This window comes from Megalops cyprinoides, chromosome 23, assembly GCF_013368585.1.
Source record: "Megalops cyprinoides isolate fMegCyp1 chromosome 23, fMegCyp1.pri, whole genome shotgun sequence".
Taxonomy (NCBI): domain Eukaryota; kingdom Metazoa; phylum Chordata; class Actinopteri; order Elopiformes; family Megalopidae; genus Megalops; species Megalops cyprinoides.
In genome coordinates, this window is record NC_050605.1 from 10,676,415 (window position 1) to 10,686,793 (window position 10,379).

The window sequence follows — 10,379 nt, forward strand, 5'->3', positions numbered from 1 at the left end:
CTGGGTGGGTAAAGCCAGGAGATAATGCAGTGCCATTTAATGTGAGAATGCCAAATTTACAAACGCCAATTCGAGCCTTTGTAGTGTATCCTAAGTAGATGACAAAACATTATAGGCAGTCCCTCTTTCAAATATGACAGCATTAATAGTTTAAGACATAAAATCTTAAATTAGGTTTAGAGAGTGAGTTTAGGATGGGGTAGTGAAAACAAGAGTGACTGGCAGCCACTTTAACATTAAACAAACCTGGTTATCTGTCTTTGTCTTGGAATATTTAGTATCCCAAGAACGTTATGCTCAATATTCAAAATTTCTCTTACTAACAAATTCTGAGGTTTATATTGATTCTGAAATGTGCTGACATTAATGCAAGTAAATGAAACTGGATCATTTCAATAACAATATTTACAGTCCTTCCCCTCAGAAAATTATAAGCATTGATTCAGATGTATTGATTGATGAGCCAAAGACCCATAGTTAGCCCCAGGCAATTCCTATGTGTTAATGCTAATATCCACTTCGAGATGGATTCATTTTCTACAGTTGAATACCCTTCCTTCTTAATGCTTAAGCAAATGATCTCCATGAGACAATGTCTTTCACCTCAACACGCTGAATGGCTGAAATCAAAGGCTGATTATCACTCTGCTTTGAGTTATCTGTGCTTTTCCATTCACAGGAGATGTGCCGTGAAACATTTCAATAAGATATGATTACACCATTAAAAACTGCAAAAGAAAAAAAACAATTGGTGTGTTCTGTGTGTGGACCAACTCCCCCCATGACAAGGCCATTCTTTCTTGAGCCCTCTGTGTCTGGATAATTGTGTGCACGGCTGCTAAATGATCTTCTTCCATAATGAGCCATTATCGAGCATTGTTGTAAAGACTATGAACACATTCTCTGTGTTGAAATACCTAGTTCATTCATACTTAAATCAGACAGTAACAGGTGCATTCAGAGATTGCAGACCCTTGCACCTTTGCCAACCTCAAGTGGTGAAGCGTGAGAATGCTCCAAGCCATACCAAACTGAATGGAATAGCCTCATGATTGCGCAAAGACAATATGAATAACTAAGAAAAATGCACAAAAAATGCAGCACTGAGATAAAAGACCTAGCGCTGAAATTTTCAAATGAGTTGCCAGGAAATTTTAACTCCTAAAGTAATTTAATGTATTGGAAATTACTGTAGAATTGACAACTAACAACTAACATTTCAGCATACTGTCTTACTGTAAGATATAATTTCACCATGGCAGCTTATAGAGTATTCAGTATAGCTGAGTTAAATTTCTTAGCACATAATGCCACTTCACAGTGCATTAATCTTTCAATTGCAGCCTGACTCACATATTAGCCATTTGCTGTGTTGAATTCAGTCGAGCCCATTTTTTGGAATGTTGTCACAAAAGGTTCTTTGAAGGCCAGTCTCACGCTGAAAAGGAACTGCATTTCAGGTAGGCCTACCACATTAGGACAAAAACACTTTTTGATTGGTGCTCTCACATCAATGAATAAAAACATTGTTTTGGATTGGTTACAAAAGGTTGTAACTGTAATTAGAATTACAGATGTAATTGTGAAGCTCTAAGTATCCGTCTGTCAATTACTTCAAAATACACAAATGTCATCAATCTTACCTGTAAGGTATATTTGACAAAGCTTCATGAACAAGATAACTGTCTAGAGGCTAAATTAGCTTTACATAGCATTATGACAGGCCATTTATTACTCAGTGTAAACTGCCATTACTTTTGGTATGTATCATCATTTGAGAATAGAAACCAGTCACTTAAGCTAAGGATAAGTTTGGATGCCCCAACTTGAGCCAAACCACATCCTTGAGCCACAAAGGTACTATTGTTGCCCAAAAATAGTCACTATTTTAATTCATTTTTTTTTATCCCGCCATCACACTCCCAAATGATACAGTTGTGGGGTTTCTAATAAATACTTCCTAAAGGTTTTTATAGATACAATATTTTCGCAAATAATGAAAAACGGTAACTTTGACATTTGACATAAATTTACCAACAGCTCAAATACAATAAATGCATTCATTTCTGCTTAGTCCTTTGACAAGGGATGGTTAGTGTTTCTGTGGGTGACATGAGGCAGTCACGGATGTCAAGGTAGGGCAAGGGTCACCCATGTTGTCTCAGAACTGCCCATTGACTTTAAGAGCATGCCCTGTCAAATCAAATCCTTGCTGAAATCACCCTGGAGTTACAAGGACCTTTTTGTCAGGATTTCAGCACAGCTGTAATTAGCAATGTCCTATCCTGTGCCATTGGCTCCTAATTAAAAAGCAGAGCAGGATTAACAGCGCTCAGGCACAGTCCCTGAATGGAGCGCAAGACACCGGACAGGACTGACAGTGTTGTGAATGTCAATTAATTCTGCGGCTCACAAAATATGACCACAAGCTTCAGGAACACTCAGTCACACAAGGAGGAAGCATTAATCAACAGCCTCAATTAACTGTAACGGTTCATATAATTGACCCTTATAGAGTGTTTTATGGGATTTGACGTAAAAAGGATTTACAAGGTTGTACTCCTCTTTCTGCAAAATTCCGAGAATGAGAAGATCTGAAAAACATACCAAAATTTGGCAAAAAATATTCTTTCAAACATATAAAACTTTCCTGGATTATATTAAAATTACCCTGTGCAATAAAGGCATTGCCAAACACCTGCCATAACTTTTCTGTTGTCTAGATTATTTACAGAATAATTCTGAGCACAAATGGAGAGTATTAATCTACCGTAAATGTTGAATGAAAGGTCAGTTTAGCTGCAGGTCAGGTTTGATGTCCATTTTACAGTCTGAACCTGCTGTGCACTTGCTAGTTGGCAGTCAACCACATATGGGTTACAGTTCAATTGACAATTACATTTAGAGTGAACTTTTAAGAAACTGTTTACAATATAAATTATACTGCAGGCATGGCTTCTACAAAATATCTGTCTTACAAATATCTATGACCCTAGACCCTTACAAATATCCTCTTTACAAAATGCTGTAAATAGAAACTTCTGAAAAAGCACTACCAGGGGCACACAGGATTATTTAGAGGAAAGTATATCCACACAAAACACTTGCACCCATTGCATTTAATATCAATTCATATGCAAAACAGTCAGATTTCTTGTGCAGAAATAGTTAATAATAATAAGATGTGGCTGGCTTTGAAGTCCAAGGATGAAATCTCACATGACTGTTAGGACACGGCCATTGACCCTTCCCATTCCCCATGCACATTGTGGATCAGGAAATTACAGAGAGAGATAGAGAAGAGGAGGATGCACAGATGTGGATGAGAGATTCTAGACACAAGTGACATTTAAAAGAGTGAGGTGTGTAGTTTCTATACTTGTAGAAATGGTATAGGCTTTCTAAAGGACTGACCCTCTAGACTCCCACCACTGAATAAAACAGGAGCAGAAAAGGGGCGGCAGCGGGGCGGCAATTGCCTCAGTAAATATCCAGCTGTATAAATGGATAACATTGAACTGTACCCTCTGGGTACAGTTCAATGGCTAAATAATATAATGTAATGTAAAAAGGTCCCCCCCCCCTCCACAGAGTTCAGACAACATCGTCATGTTCACGTTGCTACTGTGTCACATCGACATCGAGTATTGGGTTTCACCATCTTAGAAACAGAATGACTTTGCGTATGCCGCCTACGCTGTCCGATCCAGTTGCCTGGGAGAGAATGCCCTCTGTAAGCCTCAGGTTCCACCCCTTGAGAGACGCCCGACACCGGAGCCTCGAGTCAGTGGTGTCACAGCCAGGTTGCAGGGGAACGGCTAATCCCTAAAGGTGTACAGAGATCACAGCACTTTTCCAAAGTATTCTCCAGAGACCGTCTGCTCACAAGCACAAGACAAGCTTGTCTAACTGCGATCAAATACACTGCAGGAGGAGCACCCGTGTCACAATAACATCAAAGATACAGTAGAGAGGGAGAAGACAGAGAGGCAATAAGCTCACAAAGGCTTGCCTGCTGCTACCGATAGCCTTTATTTATGCGCTGATATTTTCAGGGCAAAAACAACTCAGTGTGGAGGAGCTGATTCAGCGTCTCCCCATATTTCGTTTCACCTGAAGGACTGCAGCATGAATGAGTTTCTTTCATACTCATTCCAAATACAGTGTATGTAGAGCCAGCAGCCATACCACCCTGTAACTGTCTCCTTCCTGGTGGTTGAAGCTAAGTAGGGTTGGGCTTGATTAGTATTTGGGTGGGAGACCTCCTGAGAAACCAGGATGCTGCTAGAGGCAGTGTTTGTGGGGAAGTAGTCTTCTATCTGGGCCTAATAGAAGACCAGCACTGTGATGGGGACACTGTGCTTTATGAGATGCTGTTGTTCAGATGAGACACGACTGTTTGCTACATTAAAATTTGACAACAGCTTTAATCCAAAGCAATTTACAAGTGAGGCAGAGTACAACACAAGCAAATAGGATTCAATAATATTAGAAGTGATACATGTCCAAGTTTAGAAGTTTGGCCAGGCAAGGTACAAGCTAGCTAGTTTGCTTTGATGTGTCTTCTCGTAAACAAATTTGATTGAATTTGTCCCCTTAGTTGAGCCATCTTTGCTCACACTGTTCCTTTTTTCATCCTGTTGTAAGATGAATGTGTGCATCCATGTTCCTTGTTCAGGCAAGACTCAGCAATTGGAGTCAAGCTACCACAACACAACAAGGGCCTGGGGTGCACGCTCAGTAAGAAATTTATGAGCATAGCTGGCAATTAAACACTCCATATTATCAATGTGTAATTAGCATAAAAGGTGCATGCTCAACTAAGCAATTAGGAGAGGAAGCAAGTAAGGGTGAAGGTCATTAACCAATATGGACAAAATGGACTCCACAAGTCCATCAGCACTTCTGTATTCAAGGTTCTGTGGATTCATTTGTATCACTGTTATTGCCAACATGCAGAGAAATGGGACAAGAGTGTGTTTCGGCTATCTCAGAGGTGAATTATTTTACTGTGTGTGAATAATCCATCTGTGATTTCTTTCTGTGAATACCTCCTTCAGAAACAGACATTGTTGGAGTAATTAACATGTTTTAAGTGGTGGCAACAGTCCCTGCGGATTTTATGGGCTGTTTAAGTGTTTCCAGTAGGGGACTAAAATGAGTTTCTGCGCACTGTGAGATGGTTTATTGTTGTTGTCAGTTTTACTGGGGCATGAATGCTGCCGAGATTACTCCGTGGATCATTGGTAGATGTTGTAATGTTGTAATATGAAGTTTTTGGGGTGCTGGTTTTTATTGTTAATCTTCTGTGGTAAAAAAAAAAAGTACTCTGTTCAAATAAACAAACTGATGCTCTGGTCATTTTGTTGAAATCTACCTTCTCACTTCTTTTTTTCTTTGTATCTTTGGGAGATCTGTGGGAAGAGAGACTAACATGGTTAAGGGACCAATTGACCTTTCATGATGATCTGCACTTTCTGGCTGAGTAAGTATGAAGGGGGATTAATCGTAGGCTCCCATCTGAAACGGAGGTCACAGCCAGTGGCACTGCCAACATAACATTTCTGATGGGGCCAGTCTAATGTGATGGCAATGAAACATACTGCCTCCATATTTCAATACACACAACCTAGATAGCTCACCCAAACTGAAAGGACAGGATGACTCTCAGACACAATGATCAATATCTCAAGCTCTCCTTTTACACCACTACAACTAGCAGTTAGCCAAATTTTTCTGGAACCACACGTAGCTAAATGAGTGGTTATCGTTTGGGTTATCGTAAAGGCTACAGGTATAGCCATGGCTCTGTTTTGATCACAGGTTCATGTTTCTCCCACGGGGGAAGATGGTTTTACAGGATAGCATGTTTGAGTATTAATGAAAATGAAGCAGTTTAGGTTTTTTGGTAAAGTGTCATTTCACTCGCCTTAGGCTTACTTTTGACCTAATTTTAGGGTCAGTATTACATTTAGGGTAGGGTTAGGTTATTGGATACAGTTAGTTCTCCATTTCTATCTCAGTCTGAAAGTAATCTTGAAATCAGAGTTTATGATGGCATCCGTGGAAATCCATACTGATTTCCTCTTGGTTTTCATGTGTCAGGTCTGAAATAAGGTTATGACAAATGTTTGTGATAAATAACTTGTTGAAAGAATGAGATAAACACCACTGCATAAATGGCTATTTACATAGCCTATATATTACTGTACAGGTGCACAATGTTAAAGAGTACTCATGTAGTAACACCTATGTGAGAAATGCATGCGATATTAAGATAAGGTCAGATTAGGTCTGGGGAAAAGTTAGGGTTAGAACAACAATGGCAGGTCAGACAGGAAGTGGTAGGACATGGCAAGATTGGACCACTGTGGAAACCTGCAAATAAAACAGCTGCTACTGTTACTAATCCAACTCTGTGCCAAAACCTCCAGTTGTTTTCATTTCTGGAATGTCAATGAAAGTCAAGATCTCTGAGGTCTGAAAAATATTTATTTACAACAGAGAGAGATAAGGAGGCCACGGAAGTTTGTTTTTCTAAGAATACCTTTGAAAGACAGCAGGAAGTCATAAAAGTCAAACAGAACAAGAAAGTGAGAAGATTCTGGGCCTTGAGCATGTGTTTGTAAATGATCTTGTTATCTTGTCAGATAACAGGATTTCATTTTGTTCTTGCTCATTCTTGCTCATTATAAATTTCTTATAATCCATTTTTGTTCTGTGATGCTCCTTTTTTTTCAAATAGCAAAACAGAAGTAATTAATTTTCCACTGACAGGGTAAATGTTTCGCTAGCTAGCACTAAGGGGCCTCACAGTATGGATACAGGTAATTTTATATTTCATGAACATGCCTCAATAACTCCACACAACCGAGGCAACCAATTTGGTGATGAATTTTTAAGATTCATGATAGAAGACAAATTAACAAACCATGTTTGTTTCAGTGGCTGGCATTTGTTTCCATGATGATAATACATGTTAATGAGTCATTGATTAATTATTCACTTAAACATAAAATGGCAAACTACCAATAGCTAACCAGTAACAATACTGCAAAGCATCCAGTTTTAAAATGATGTTTGCATAATTTGCCAGCAATGGTTCTGTCATTACTCTGTCATAAATGGCAGAAGTAAATACAAAGAGCAATGGTACAAACAATTCTGACAATATGCTACCATCCTTATTTGGATTTCACAGGGGCTGTTTAAATTGATTAGATTGTATATCTGTTCTTCTCCACTAGGAGCTCTCCATATATTTTCATTTATTCTGCCCCTTCATCTTCCAATGCCATTTAATTATAATTCAGTGGTGTAATACAATAAAGACCTGAGATAGGTACTTAAATCTTGTCATTGTCAAAATAATGCAAATGCCCAAGGACCCATTTTTACCCCTGTAATTTTGAAAATATTTTAAAATATTTAAATTATTAGATACCAAATTATTACACATATTACTCATCCCAAAAGTCTGCTGTTTTTTTTTCCATATCTGTGGAAATTGCACTAGCGAGATCTGGTTACATTAGTGTGACAGGGACTTGTTCCCTTAGGCTAAACTATATTTATTCTACTGTTTTGTTGTCACAGTCAGGAAACTGAAAACACACATTTACCGGCTTAGGCTGTTGGTTTATTGGCAAATCCATTTGATGCCACTTAGAGTATTATCTGCCTTCTTGAACTGTGCAAATACAATGAACAGTGAGAAACCTCTTTAAGGCTGCACAGAGACCAGACAAAAACTAACCCTGGGATTCTTGGATGTACCTTCCACAGAGCTGGTTCCTTAAAAATGCATCAGCAATCAGTCTTCACCTTATATGTGCTGTGTTACAGGTCATTGTGCTAAAAAAAATCATTGACAATGAAAGTGGCACAGCTGGGTTCACTAAGCACAGAATTTGATGCTGATTTATGTACATCTAGCCGAACCCTTTCCCTGGGTTTTACACTGTATTAGAAAAAACCTTTTAACACACAGTCCACAGACCTGACGAGAGTGATAACTTAGGGGGAAAAGATTCCCCCACCCCACTGTCTGTATCCTGCTGTCTCTTGCCTCTAGTTCACCTGATACCCCTCAACAAAACGCCCTCGCCAGAACCTGAGACCTTATATCGGTGGGAAAGAGCGAGGTCTATAGAATAACTGAGGCACTCCAGTGACTCACCAGAGTCCTTCCCTTACACTGCTGCATTGTGGGTAATAGCTTCACTTTGATGGGTTCACCCCACAGCAGAGTAGAGCTCTTATTTCAATTCAAAGAATCTTTTTGCCACTCCTCCCGTTGCATGTGGGAGGGTCATTCGGCTTGGTGCCATGGGGAACGGGTGGAAAGGGAAGACAAGGGGGACCACCTCAGTGGGAGCGCCAGATAAAGTGGGTCACTAGCAGATTATTATGTAAACGAGGCAGGAAAGAATAACTGAACCATTCTTGTTGTGACGTCTTTTCTGATACTGTAATCTGCATGTGACGCCATTTTTTGTCGCCTGAGAACTGTCATCGCTTTCCACCAGACAGTAACCCGGCATGGGGTGGACAGGAAAAAGGAAAAAACGGGCACCCGACTGTCAAAGTGTTATCTCAGCAACCTCAAAAGCATGGAAAAAAGTGTAAAAGCAATCATTTTCAGTGTCAGTGAGTAAAAGGCTGTGATAAAACATAAATTTACAAGGGAAAAAAACCGATAGCAAGAGTGACAGTTCTGTGAATGAAGAAATCATAGCTTTTAATCAACTGCACAACAAAGGTTTAAAAAAAGCACAGATGTAACTTTAACTGTGGCCCTAAATTTTGCTGCAGTTTTTTCCTTATGCGCAAGTAACAAAGTAAAATCCATTTACCACATTTTCTCTCTTCAAACCCTGTTTGTGTTCTATCCAAGAATTCCATTTACAGCCTTTTCAGTTACCAACCTCCTTTTACCAATCTCTGGATTCCCACAGTCATTAATTCAAAAAGCCTTGCTTAATTTTTATTTGATATTGCTAATATAAGCATTAGGCACCACAAGGAGCTGGGAATGTTCTGAATCAACAAAGGTCTTTTTATATTTCAGAATTTCAAGCAACACAAATGGTGCATGGAATCAGAGTTCTGCTCCAAGCTTGTCCTCTGCAGAATTACTTTTGTGTGACAAGTGAGCCACAGCAGGGGCAATTGTGTATTTCTATTTAGATGTGGCAGGCTGCCCTGCATTACGCTGGGGTCAGAAATGTGGACCTTCCCCACATTATACTGGTGTCAGTGGTGGTAATTATATTACATTCTGTAATGCCATTCACTGACCAGAATTGTTTTGAATTACAGTGTCTGAAAAAAAGAAAGAAAAACAGCAGCAGAATTTCAGATCGTGGTGGCCTCTTTGACTTCTCATTCTCCTTCTCCTTCTTCCATGATTTGATGGCACCAACCCTTCAGAAATGAACCATGTATGTTACCCATTACTTCATGCTATGTATATATTCATCACTTCAAACAGAAAACACTTGAGATCCAAATGTTATTGGCCAAAACAAGTTACAGGGAACATACATGAAGAGTAGAGAACCATATTTGATTTATTTATAGCACAATAATTGATTTTATTAGGGCCATAAAAGTTCTTAAATTGCTTCATTCTTGCTAAAGAAACAGCAAAAAGCATTCTGGGGTGACATGCTATGGTTATGGCCCCATATCAGGTTTCAGCAGGCTTAGTAAATTAAGAAGCTGGGGACATTATGAGCAGAAAAACTTCTAATGAAGTGGCTTATTGAAATGTAAAGCTATGTGTAATGCCATGGGAGATTTTGCCGTCAGTTTTGGGAGATTTCTCTCCTACTCCTGAAAATATTATTAATAGCTGGCCCTTTTCATCTGTGAAAACAAAGCTGCTGTAGGCTGACAGGCACTTAAAAATGTTTACTTGGCGTGTAAATAATGATTTTAAAAATGGCATCAGTCAACCCATTTCAAACACTAAGAGTAGCCAAACTTTATTTTCAATCCAAAAGTAATGCCTTTGTGAATGCAGTTCACTTTATAAACCACAATTAGCTTCAGAAATATGTTGGCGGTATATGTAACGGACCATTTTCACAAATTCACTGGAAAAATAAAACAAGTTAACAAAATTATTTTGAAAATGAAAGTGGTCTTGCTATGCCTCTCAGTCAAAATACTAAATTTTAGAAATAAAGAATGTAAAAAAAAAAATAGACACAATACTTGCTTAAAGATATAGTGTGTCCATGTTGAAAATGTGTTCTTGAAGATCTGATGGTTTGTTTAGTTCTTGTGATTTAATAATGTGAGTATGTTCACATTTTGGTATTAATTGACCTCATGCCCTCGGGCCCTCCCCATTCACCAGTTTATCACATCAA